Genomic DNA, 13,526 nt, shown 5'->3' on the forward strand with positions numbered 1-13,526 from the left:
GTATATGGTCACAGAAATTTGAGGGTGCATACATGAGGATCAATGGTCGGCACAACATTGTGGGCTGAAGGGCCTGTTCTGTGCTGTACTGTTCTATGTTCTATGTTCTATGTTCTATATCTGTCCTAGCAGAAGCAGCAAGATGCAGCTTTAAATGCTTACTTAAGTACAATGAAGAATGTACATTTACTGAGAGGCTTTTCCCTTATTCCCACTTTGTATTTCCCCATCCCATTATCTGTTTTAGAGTCATGGTAATTTTAAAACCAACTGCTTCCACTGAGTTTTTAGCTACCCTGAATAGCTTCTATATTAGTTCAATATCTGATTACACTTCTGAGGAGTGTTTGGGATGTTTTCCTATGTTAAAAGCATAACATTAATGAAAGTTTTTTTGTTGGTCAGACAGATTTTTGCTGTTCTTTGCAGTTTGTTAACATTGAAAAATCAGTATGCAATGTTCAGCTGCATTAGGAAGCAAGACTTGGCTTCTCTCTATCTCCTTTCATATGCACCAATTAAAACCATCTAGCTTACATCAACACAATTTTTGGTCTGAGGATTTCCTGCTGCTCTATATCATTAAATTATTTATTGATTTTAAGTGAACGCCTTGGCTTTCTTAAACTCAAGACAACAGTATCAATGGATACTGAGGCCAAATAGGTCTGAATTTGAAATTAGGAGCCAGGTTTGTTTTCAGGTCAAGAATCTAACACCAGTGAGAAACTAAGAAAATTCATCGTCTTTCAAATGGTGATCCCCAAATTCATGTGGGATTGAGTTATTTTTCCCAAATAGAGCCTGAGTGGTAGGAAAAAAGATAAATCAGATAAAAGTGGGTGACTCACTGAGACTCTCCACCATGTCTCTCAGTGAAGCTGCAGGGTATCTGGAATGAGAGATTTGCATTTATTGCCAAAGCCTTTTACTTCAGAAGTAGGCAAAATGGTACAAATAAGCATGAGGCCTGATTCCAAGGGTATGGCTATCCTTTAAATCTATTGGTGCCAACATGGATCTAATACTGGAAACCTTGTGGGAGAGGAATGTTCTTCATTCCAGAGGATAGCAGGAACAGGCTACCAGTTGAAATTAAACAGTTAGATAATCGCCATCATTGAGGGGATATGTCGGGTAAAATCTACCTAGATCCAATGGCAGGAACAGTTCAATCACCTTCTCTTTCTCTAGTAAGGTGAATACAACACCAAGTCTTTGCATGGGTCTCAGGCCTGACACCCTCTGACAGCTGCACAAACTAAGGAGATTCAAGGCGCATACTTCTCCAGAGCATGGGTGGGGCTGTGTTCCCAAACCAATTACTGATACCTCAGAAGGAGTCATGCGTATAGTTCTGCTGAAAATCAGCCATAGTCATAGAATTATACAACACAGAAATAGAAACTTTGGTCCAACTCTTCCACCAAATGTATATTCTAAACTGATCTAGTCCTATTTGCCAGCATTTGGCCCATATCCCTCTAAAACCTTTCTATTCATGCACCCACCCAGATGGCTTTTAAATGTTGCAACTGTATGAGCCTCTGCCACTTCCTCTGGAAACTCATTCCATGCACGCACCACCCTTTGTGGGAATGGTTGCTTCTCAGGTCCCTTTTAAATCATTCTCCTCACACCTTAAACATATGCCGTCTAGTTTTGAGTCCCCTACTGTGGGAAAATGACTTTGGCTTTCACCCTATCCATGCCCCTCATGATTTTTTAAACCTCTATATGGTCAGCCCTCAGCCTCCAATGCCCCAAAGAAGAAAGCCCCAGCCTATTCAGCCTCTCCCTCTAACTCAAAGCCTCCAATCACAGCAACATCCTTGTAAATCTTTTTCGAACCCTTTCATGTTTAACAACATCTTTCCCATAGCAGGAAGACCAGAATGGAATGCAGGATTCCAAAAGTGGCCGAATCAATGTCATGTATAGTGGCAACATGGCCTCCCAACTCCTATCTTCAATGTACTGACCAATGAAGACAAGTTGGCCAAATGTCATCTTCATCACCGTGTCCACCTCTGACTCCACTTGCAAGGAACAATGTACTGGCACCACTAGATCCCTTAGTTTGGTAACACTCCTCAGGGCCCGACCATTAAGTATATAAGTCGTACTCAGATTTGCCTTATCAAAATGCAACATGTCTCATTTATTTAAATTAAATTCCATCTGCCACTCTAAAAACTTTTAAAAATGCTAGAAATCACAATGGGTCAGGCAGCATCCATGAAGAGAGAGTAAGCTAATGTTTCAAGTCTAAACGACTCTTCATCAGAGCTGATGCGAAGTAACTTCACGCCAACCATAATCCCAAACTAAACTAGCCCTACTTGGCTGCCCTTGGCCCATATCCCTCCAAGTCTTTCTTATTCATGTACTTATCTAAATGTCTCTTAAATGTTGTAACTGTACTTACATCCACCACTTCCTCTGGCAGATCATTCAACACATAAGACAATAAGACATAAGAGTGGAAGTAAGGCTATTTGGCCCATCGAGTCCACTCCGCCATTTAATCATGGCTGATGGGCATTTCAACCCCACTTACACACACTCTCTCCGTAGCCCTTAATTCCTTGCGAGATCAAGAAATTATCAATCTCTGCCTTGAAGACATTCAACGTCCCAGCCTCCACTGCACTCCGTGGCAATGAATTCCACAGTCCCACCACTCTCTGGCTGAAGAAACGTCTCCTCATTTCCTTTTTAAATTTACCCCCTCTAATTCTAAGGCTGTGCCCATGGGCCCTAGTCTTCCTGCCTAACGGAAACAACCTCCCAGCGTCCACCCTTTCTAAGCCATGCATTATCTTGTATATTTGTATTACATCTCCCTCAACCTTCTAAACTCCAATGAATATAATCCCAGGATCCTCACCTGTTCAATCACTCTTGGTGTAAAAAAAATTGCCCCTCATGTATTTTTTAAATCTTTCTCCTCTCACCTTAAAAATATGCCCCCTAGACTTGAAATCCCCCACCCTAGAGAAAAGACACTGACCATTCACCTCATCTATACCCCTCATAATTTTATAGATGTTTGTAAGGTCACCCCTCAACTTCCTACACTCCAGTGAAAAAAGTCCCAGCCTATTCAACCTATCTTTATAACACTACATTTCCAGCAACATCCTAGTATATCTGTTCTGAACCCTCTGCAGCTCCCTCATCATTGAAGATGGACATATTAGTGGAGGTTTCTCCTCTACTGAGTTGTTTAACTGTGCACCACCATTGACGACCAGCTGTGGCAGGTCTGCAGAGCTTAGATCGGATCCATTGGTTATGGACTCTCTTAGCTGTGTCTATCACCTGTTGCCTATGTTGTTTGGCATGCAAATAGTCCTGTGTTGTAGTTTTACCAGGTTGATACCTCAATTTTAGGTATGCCAGGTGTTACTCCTGGCATGTCTTCCTACACTCTGTATTGAATCAGAGTTGATTTCCAGGTTTGGAAGTAATGTAGTGTAGGGAACTTGTTTTAGCACAATTCAGCTGCTGCTCATTATGATGGCCCACAGCATCTCACAAATGCTCTGACTTGATTTGTTATGTTTCTTTGGAGTTAATCCCACTTAGCATGCTGCTGGTGCCATACAACACAATGGAGAGTACCCTCAATGTGAAGAAGGGACTTTGTCATCTATCACAGTCCAAATCTCTGAGCCATGTTGCTCAAGATCTGACTAGCTCAGCCAGTGGTGGTGTCACTCATGGTGATGGAGATTGAAGTCCCCTATCCAGAGTACATTCCACACATTTGCTACCCTCAGCGCTTCCTCAAAAAAGTTATAGGTGATAAATCAATGACTTAAGGGCTAGTGTAAAGTTCAGGGAGTCAGGTTTTTGGACAAGTGGAATGTATTTTGGGATAGAAAAGGCCTGTTTGAAAAGGATGGGTCTAACCTAAAGTGGAAAGGGATTAATATCTTAGGCAGGGAGATTTGCTCATTCCATTCAGGGAGATTTTATTTTGATAGAGAGGGGAAGTAGAATAATTCTAAGCAGCAGTGTAAACAGAAGGATTGATAGGGAAGGCTCTGAATGTGAGAAGAGCATGTCACTTAGAAAAGAAAGACAATAGAGAGTCAGAGGAGTCAATTTGGCTCCAGTGAAGCATTGGTGTGCTTGTTATTTATATTCCTCGGTTTGCTGGGATGGTTGCAATCACTTCCAGTTCTGTTTTTCAGTGGTTTGTACATTGGATCCAGTTCAATGTGTTCATTGAAGGATTTCCAGTAGAATGCCAGGCCTCCAGGAATTCCCTGGCATGTCTCTGTTTGGCTTATGCTATTATGGATGTGTTGTCACAATCAAATTTGTGTCCTTCTTTGTCTGTGTGTACTGGTCTCAATACACATAGACAAAGAAGGACATGAATTCGGCTGGGACAACACATCCATAATAGCACAAGCTGAACAAAAACATGCCAGGGAATTCCTGGAGGCCTGGCATTCCAACCAGAGCTTCAACAACAAACACATTGAACTGGATCCGATATACAAACCACTGATAAACAGAACTGGAAGTGATTCCAACCACCCCAACAAACTGAGGAATATAAATAACAAATGGGACTGAATGCCAATGCTTTACCAGAGGCGCACTGACAATGTTACCTAGCAGGGTGACAAAATGCCTGCAACCAAACACACTAGTTCGGCGAGCAAGTGTACAACCTCAATAGTGGGGGATTTTAATTTTCCAAACATTGACTGGGAGTACCATAGTGTTGAATGTTTGGATGGTGAAGAATTTGTCAACTGAGCTCAAGGAAATTTTCTTGATATATATGTGAGTGTTTCTACTTGAAAAGGAACAAAAATAGGCTTTCTTTTGTGCAATAAGGCAGGGCAGGTGACTGTAGTAAAAGTTGGGGAACACTTTGGGTCTAGTGATCATAATTCTATTAGTTTCAAAATGGTTATAAAAAAGAATGAGGCTCCCATAAAAGTCAAAGTTTTTAGTTGGAGTAAAGCAAATTGGAATGGTAGGAGATATAAACTTTCAAAAGTTGTTTGGAGTAAACTGTTCGCAGGTAAAAGGACATCTGACAAGTGGGAGGCATTCAAAAGTGTAATGATGAGAGTTCAGAGGCATTTTGTTCCTACCAGAGTGAAGGGCAAGGCTGGTAAAATTAAGAATCAGTGGATGAATAAAGATATTGAGATTCTAGTCAAGAACAAAAGGGAATCTTATTTTAGATACAGACAACTTTGTTTGATTGCATTTCTTAATCAATGTAAGGAGTATAGAGGGACTCTTAAGAGAAAAATCAAGAGGGCAAAGAGGGGATAGAAGATAACATTGACAGATGAGGTTAAGGATAACTCAAAGAGATTCTACAAATACATTAAGCACAAGAGGGTAACTAGAGAGTGGGTAGGGCCTCTTATAGATCAAGGAGGTCATCTTTGTGTTGAATCCCAGGAGATGGGAAAGATACTAAATGAATATTTTGTGTCCTTTTTTTATTGTAGAGAAAGAAATGGCATCTGGAGAATGCAAAGAAATAAACTTTGATGCTTCAAAAGTGGTTTTCAGTATAGAAGAGGAAGTTTGGGAGCTCTTAGAGAATATATAGGTGGAAAAATCACTAGGACCTGATCTAATGTATCCCAGAATGTTACAGGAAATAAGGGAGGAAGTTACAAGAGCCCTTTCAGAAATATTTGCATCATCTACAACTGTGGGTGGGGTGCCTGATGACTGGAGGGCAGCTAATGTTATACGTTTGTTTAAGAAATACTGTACGGATAAAACAGAATTATAGACCCGTGAGCACTACTTCAGTTGTGGGTAAATTGTTGGAGGTGATTATAAACATTAGGATTTATGGATATTTAGAAAGGCAAAAATTAACTAGAGATAGCAAGTTTTGAGAAGATTTGTAGCTCAGGTTGAGGTTCTGGATGTAAGTTTGCTCGCTGAGCTAGAAGGTTCATTTTCAGATGAGTTGAGTTGATGAGTTGTTTTATTAATAGAAAGCGGGACATAACACCAGCGCTTCACCAGAGGCTCACTGATGATGTTACCTAGAATGGTGATGAAACGTCTGAAAACGAACCTTGCAGCTCAGTGAGCAAACTTACATCCATTGATTAGAGATAGTCAGGATGGTCTCGTTTGAGGAAAATCCTATTTCACATTATAAGTTTTTTGAGAAAGTTTCCAAAAGGATCGATAATGGAAGAACAGTAGATATTGTTTATTTGAATTTTAGTAAAGCCTCTGCATGGTAGACTAATTAGTAAATTTAGGCATGTGGGATTCAAGGTGATAGTGTCAATTGGGTACATAATTAGCTTAAGGCAGGGATCAGAGTAATGGAAGAGGGTTGCCTTTCGGACTGCAGGCCTGTGATCGGTGGTGTCCAACAAGGATTGTTTCTGGGCCCTCTTTTGTTTGTCATTAATATAAATGATTTGGATGAGAATATAGAAGGCATGGTTCGTAAGTTGGCGAATGACACCAACGTTGGTGGCATTGTAGACCGTGAAGAAGGCTTACTTACGATTACAAAGGGAACTTAATCAAATGGGCCAATGGGCTGAAAAATGGCAGATGGAGTTCAATCTGCATAAGTGCCAGGTATTGCATTTTGGTTCAACAAACAAGGGTAGGGTTTATACAGTTAATGGCAGGGCCTTGGGTAATGTTGTAGAACGGAGAGACCCGGCGTGCAGGTACATAATTCTTTGAATTTTGCATCACATATAGACAGAGTGGTTAAAAAGGTGTTTGGCGCACTTGTGTTCATTCCTCAGTCCCTAGAGTATAGGAGTTGGGAAGTCATATTGACATTTTATGGGACATTGGTGAGGCCTTTTCTGGAGTATTATGTCCAGTTCTGGTCACCCAGTTGCTGGAAGGAGTGGGTTCAGAAGAGATTTGCCAGGATGTTGCCTGGCTTGGAAAGTTTGGGTTATAAAGAAGGGCTGGGACTTCTTTCACTGGACTGTAGGAGGTTGAGGGGCAACCCGATAGAAGTCTATAAAATAATGAGAGGTATAGATAGAGTTAATGATAATTGTCTTTTCCCTAGGATGAGGGATTTCAAGACTGGCAGGTACATTTTTAAGGTGAGGGGAGAGAGATATCAAAAAGACATAAGAGGCAAAGTTTTTATACAGAGTGTAGTTTGCGCATGAAATGAACTTCCTGAGGAAATGGTGGATGCAGGTACAATTACAATGTCTAAAAGACATTTGGATGGATACGTGAATAGGAAAGGTATGGAGGGATATGGACCAGGAGCAGGCAGGTGGGACTGGTTTAATCTGGAATTATCTTCCTCATGGACTGGTTGGACTGAAGAATTTGTTTCCATGACTCTAAGACAAAGGGGTATTCAACATGGAGCAGTACTGGAAAGATATATATGGTATTCAGCAGGTTTCCTTGCTCATGTTTGATGTGATTTATGAGAATTCATGCGAACTGGGACAATTCCTTCTACTGTACACTTCCACCTCAGTCCTGCTGGTGGGCCAGGGCGTACCCAGGAATGATGATGGTGTCTGGGGAGGTGTGAGTAAGGTATCATTCAGTGTGTGGGATTATTTCAGGCTATTGTTTGATTAGTCTATGAGACACCTCTGACAGTTTTTATATGAGACCTCAAATGTTAGCAAGGAAACTTTGCAAGGTCAACAGGGATGAGTTTTCTTTCCTATGCCGAGGTTGGTGTCAGGCTGTTCATCTGATTTCATTTCTTACTTAAGACTTTATGGTAGTCGATATAACTGAATGGCTTGCTTTCAGGGGACAATTAAGAGCTAACCACACTGCCATAGGTCTGGAGTTATATAAAGGCCAGAGATGGACATTAAAGGAAGGGCATTAGTGAACCAGATAGATTTCATAACATGGTTTTCATTAAACTCATAACTCAGGGACTCTTTTTATTGGACTCAAATTACACCATCCAGTCCCTAGATCTCAGAATAACTACTCCAGTGACAATATCACCACTCATTCATAAGACTATAAGATATAGGAGCAGAATTGGGCCATTTGGCCCACCGAGTCTGCTACGCCATTTGATCATGTCTATTATATTTCTCAACCCCATTTTCCTACCTTGTCCACATAACCCTTGAACTGTCTACTAATCAAGAACCTATATATCTCTGTCTTAAAAATTCAATGACTTGGCCTCCACAGCCTTCTGCAGCAATTCGATCCACAGATTAACCATATTCTGGCTGAAGGTATTTCTCCTTATCTGAGTTACAGTATTAGAGTCATACAGCACAGAAATGAGTCCTTCAACTCAACTCACCCATGTCAACCAGGCTTGCTAAACTGAACTAGTCCTGTCGGCCCATATCCCTCCAAAACTTTCCTATTCATTTAACTCTCTGTGATGATGCTGCGGCTTTCAGAGGTTATTTTGTCCTTTCTTATGAGAGATGAAACAAGAGGTGAGGAGCTGTCTGTAAGAAAGTAAACATTTGTGAATCCTTGGAGACTTTTTTGAAGTTGGAATAATGGAAGTGACCATCTGAATGTGGCCAGCTCTCACAGACCAGACTTTCTAGTTTGTTTTAGTTTTTAGGTTCAGCTTTTAGGATTTGTTGTTGTGGGCTTGAAGAAGTGAAAGCTATCTTTTCCCGCTCTCGGTTACATCTGGAAGCTGGGATTTCTCTCTGCTGCTGGGTTACCTGTAAGACAATTCTACATTTCTGAATTTTCCTTTTTGCCAATGGATCTGTTCATGGAATGTCACAAAATTGGAACAGTTAATTAGTAATAGTCAATGTATCTATTATTGGTAAAATTTTCTAGTCGAGGTCATCAGAGGTCTAGGTCTAGAACCAAAACATCAGCTTTTGTGTTGCTTGGCCTGCAGTGTTCATCCAGCTTCACACTTTGTTATCTTGGATCCTACAGCATCTGCAGTTCCCATTATCACTAACATTAGCTTTACTCTCTTTCTCCTTTCCTCCCTATTAGCCATTGTACTTTTCCTCCTTACCACTCTTAATCTCTCTCTGCCACCTCACATCTTTAAAGAACAGAAGTGTCTAGCTCTATAAATTAAAAGTTGCTCTGGTTTTAATGCACTGCTTACTGAGGGACACATCAGGGAAACAGAACTGACAAAGTTTCATTTCTCAACACGCATGCAAAGTGAGGGATTTCAACAACTTTAAGTCTGAAGTGTTATCCAGTAGCATATGAATATATGTGACCAATAAATTAAAATCCTCTCAAATTCTTAACATCAAGGACAATGATGACTCTTACCATTTGGCTAAATGTACTCCAGTAAAACCAAAATATACCATCCCCAACAAGTTTAAGTGTTGCTTCATGGGTCACACAAAATTTCAATACAACTTTGCTGTGAATTCTCTTACCTTTATTGTCTCTTCTAACACAAAAGTTGTCATTAAGGATTTTATAAACAAGAATTGGAATATTAATTTTGCATTCAGTGATTGTCAAAAAGAATGACAATGATAGACCAATAGCATATGGTGTGGGCCAAATTGCAGATAATAGTGTTTAGAGAGGGCGAAGGATGGGAGTTTTGTATGTGGGCCGCTGGAATAATCCAAGTCATCCGTGATAAAGTATTGTACAATTGTTTCAAATTTGTGTCACCACTTTTGTCAGCAAGAAATGTTTGGAACAAAGTTAGTGCTTGCTGGATGCTAGAACTCTAAAATAATAACAGAAAATATCACAGGAGAGGGTATCACTTCAATTTTACCCAGTGTAGAGCATCTCTGTTGTGAAAATGGTGGACAAGCCTGGGAATCTCACATTCTGGCCCCACACATGCCATTTGCCATTTTGATGGGATAGGAAGTGGTGTCGAGTCATGCTCCACAAAAACACATTCTCTGGAAGGAGCTAAACATTTAAATCATCAGCAGCCTCCATTCCAATGTGATTTTTGTAACCCAGCAGTGTGAAACTCAAAGTATATAGAGCAGACATGGTAAGAGCAGGTCCAAATATTGTGAAAACCATTGAAGAGCCAGAATACCCCTTTGGAGTGGTAAGATAATCTTTTTGTTATTATCCTAGGACACCTTTTACCAAGGTAAGGCATCAATCGTAAAAAAGTAAACACCTTTGTGTGTAAAAAGTCCATAAAAAGTACAGGAACTGTCAAATTGATTGGAATGACAACAAACTTGTCAAAGTAAACTATGATAATCAAATGTGAGGCTGGATGAACACAGCAGGCCAAGCAGCATCTCAGGAGCACAAAAGCTGACGTTTCGGGCCTAGTCTAGGCCCGAAACGTCAGCTTTTGTGCTCCTGAGATGCTGCTTGGCCTGCTGTGTTCATCCAGCCTCACATTTGATTATCTTGGAATTCTCCAGCATCTGCAGTTCCCATTATCTTTGATACTAAAATAAACTATGAGAAGTGTCAAAAGCAGGAGGAGCATAGGTTGACATGGAGGGTATGGAGGCCATGAAAAAGGAGCAATACTCCAAAAGTTTGTGATTTTAAATAAATCTGTTGGACTATAACCTGGTGTAAAGTGACTTCTGACAATGTCATCATGGACACGTGTGGATAAAGGGACAGAGGATGAAATGGAAGATATGAAGGCCTATGGGCTGGGTACAGGACATGAAGTGATATGTATTGGTTTGGATGAGGGGAATGCGGAATGTGTGGGAGTAAGGATTTGAGACATTGATGAATGGTGACAGTTATATGGCCATTATGTTTATTTTGATACATCAGTCTAGTGCCAAAGCACAGGTCTTCTGCCCAGGATCGCACAACACTGGGCAGCTTCAACTGCATCCAGGATTGCTTCACTCAAATTTTAATATAGTGAGCTCCCTTCACTTCCTAGCTACTTAAAATTCAAAGTCTGGGCAGCCACTTTTAAACATGCGTGTTGTGTAATGGAATTCTCCTGTCTTTGTGCACCCAAACTTGTAGATGAAAACCTAGGTCTAAATGTTTGATTGTGAATATGGAGCTGGATTTTCAAAGTGCGATCAGGAATCTTGCACATAAATGAATTCCAGGTCCTAACCCTGGGATCCATCAGCATTGCTCTCACAATGTTATTTTTAATTTCAAATGTCCTAATTGACGAGAAACTAATTAACTAGTTATCGAGAGAGGCAAGCTGTTGAATATCAATTACCTGAGAATCAAATGTTCTTCTCTTGGTAGAAACTGCTTTTCCAGCATCTTCTGTGTTCTTTTCCAATTTCTGATTTCTAGCATTCTCAGTATTTTGGTTTTGCTTGACGTAGTTAGTGTACAGTATTCTTTATTTCCACAATACTGCAGCTAATAGCAAGAATAAATAGAATCAGACAGCACAGAAACAGGCTTTTCCATCCAACTCATCATTGCCAACTAAGATCCCAAACTAAACTAGTCACCCTCACCTCTGTCTGGCCCAAATCCCTCTCAACCTTTCCTATTCATGTACCTGTCTAAATGCCTTTTAAATGTTGTAACTGTACCTGCATCCACCACTTCCATTAGCAGCTCATTCCACATATGAACACTCCTCTGTGAAAAAGTTGCCCCTCAGATCCCTTTCTCCTCTCACCTTAGAATTATGCCCTCCAATTTTGAACTCCCACCCATGCTTCACTGTAACACAAGTACATTTTTTCTTATGTTAGTTCATGGGATGTGGGTGTTGTAAATCAGACTAGCATTTGTTGCCCATTCTTAATTTCCCATGAGATGGCAGTGAGCTGTCATCTTGAATTGCTGCAGTCCTTGAAGTGTAGGTAAACCCACTGTACTGTTAATGAAGGAACAGCAGTACAGCTCCAAGTCAGAGTGCTAAGAGACCTGGAGGGGAACTTTCAGCTGATAGTGTTGCCACACATCTGATCCTTTTGCCTTTCTATGGGGTAAAGAGCACAGATTTTGAAGGTATATTCTCTTCTGAAAATAAAAACTAAGACTTGATTCTTTCAGACATGAAGCATCTGTTCTGATGATGCCACTTTCCATTGGGGGTCTTCAGAATTGTCTACTTTTTTACTGAAGTGAGTATTCTCTGCTCCCATAGTTGACAGGACCCTTAGCCAAGTCTGACCCATTTCCAATAATTCTGTCTTCATCCCTTCTCTTCCCTGCCCAACAACAATAGGGTTTCCCTGGTCCTTAATTTCCACCCTCCAGCGTCCACATCCAAAGGATCTTCAACTGCCATCTCCAGTGGGATGGCACCACCAGACACACATTTCCCTCTTTTGTCAACACCTTGGTTCATTTCTCCTCAATTTTCAAAGCCTCCCAATACCCCAAGACACTTGCCCATGCAATTGCAGAAGATGTACCACTTACCACTTCCTTCCTCCTCACTACTCAAGGCCCCAGACATATCTTCCTGGTGAAACAGCAATTTGCCTGCCCTTCACTCAATCTAATCTACTGAATTTGCTGCTCGTAATGCTCTCTTCTCTATGATGGAGAAACAAAACACAGACAAGGTGGCCACTTAGCAAAACATCTATTCTGTCTGTAAAAATAACCCCAGGGCTTTCAGTTTACTGCAACTTCAAAACAGCACTGTGATGCCTGGATAAAGTTTCCCTCTCAGGCTTGCTGCAGCACTCTAGTGAGAAAATGCAAGCTGGAAGACCAACACCTTATCTTCTGCTTATGACATTACAGCCTTCAGAACTCAATATCAATTTAATAATTTTAGAGCCTGAACATCTCCTTCCATGTCTATGACTAAGCCCTCCCCTCAGGTCTTGTCATGACATGAGTTGCTTTAAGCATAGTGAACATTATTTTCACCCATTTATAGCCTCCATTATCACGTATTCCAGTCGCTCTTTTTCCCAGCCTTACTATTACTAATCCATTTGTATGTCTAATTTTTCTTTGTTCTCTCTAGGCTTTCTCTCCATCTATCAGCTCATTCTTTTTTTTCATCCCTATCATTAGCATAAATACCACCCTCCTTAGTTGCCTCCAGTTCTGAAGAAGGGTCATTGGATTTGAAATGTTAATGCTGTTTTATCTCCACAGACCTGCTGAATTTCTCCAGGGATTTTTGCTTGGGTCACTTGTGTCACTGATATATATGTAGTCTATTTCAAAGATAATGACTTATTTTTGATACACAACATCCAAGAATTCCTGAGGATTGTGAAGTTACGATATATAAACCAGCTGTAAGACAACTTCGTACAGCCAAATTGGAATCTAACCAAATCCATTGCAGCTACAAAATGATTTGATTGCAGTTTAGTTACATTTAAATGGTCAGGACAGACATAATTCACTGAAGACAGCCTTTAAATTACCAGAGTGTTGGATTGGGGAAAGACAATTTCCATTTCATTAATTTTCTTTAACAAAGAATTAATTTATATATATTTGCCAGTTACTTTTTTTAACCTCTATTCTTTCTTTATGACAGTCAAAGAATGGATCAAATTGTTTCATATGATGGAAACGTAAAAACTTATTGGTAAATTTGGCACTCTTACAGAATTAGAAAGTCCCCTTTCCAGGATCATTCATTCTGCCTGTAGCAGGGCCAAGAC

This window comes from Stegostoma tigrinum, chromosome 1, assembly GCF_030684315.1.
Source record: "Stegostoma tigrinum isolate sSteTig4 chromosome 1, sSteTig4.hap1, whole genome shotgun sequence".
Lineage (NCBI taxonomy): Eukaryota > Metazoa > Chordata > Chondrichthyes > Orectolobiformes > Stegostomatidae > Stegostoma > Stegostoma tigrinum.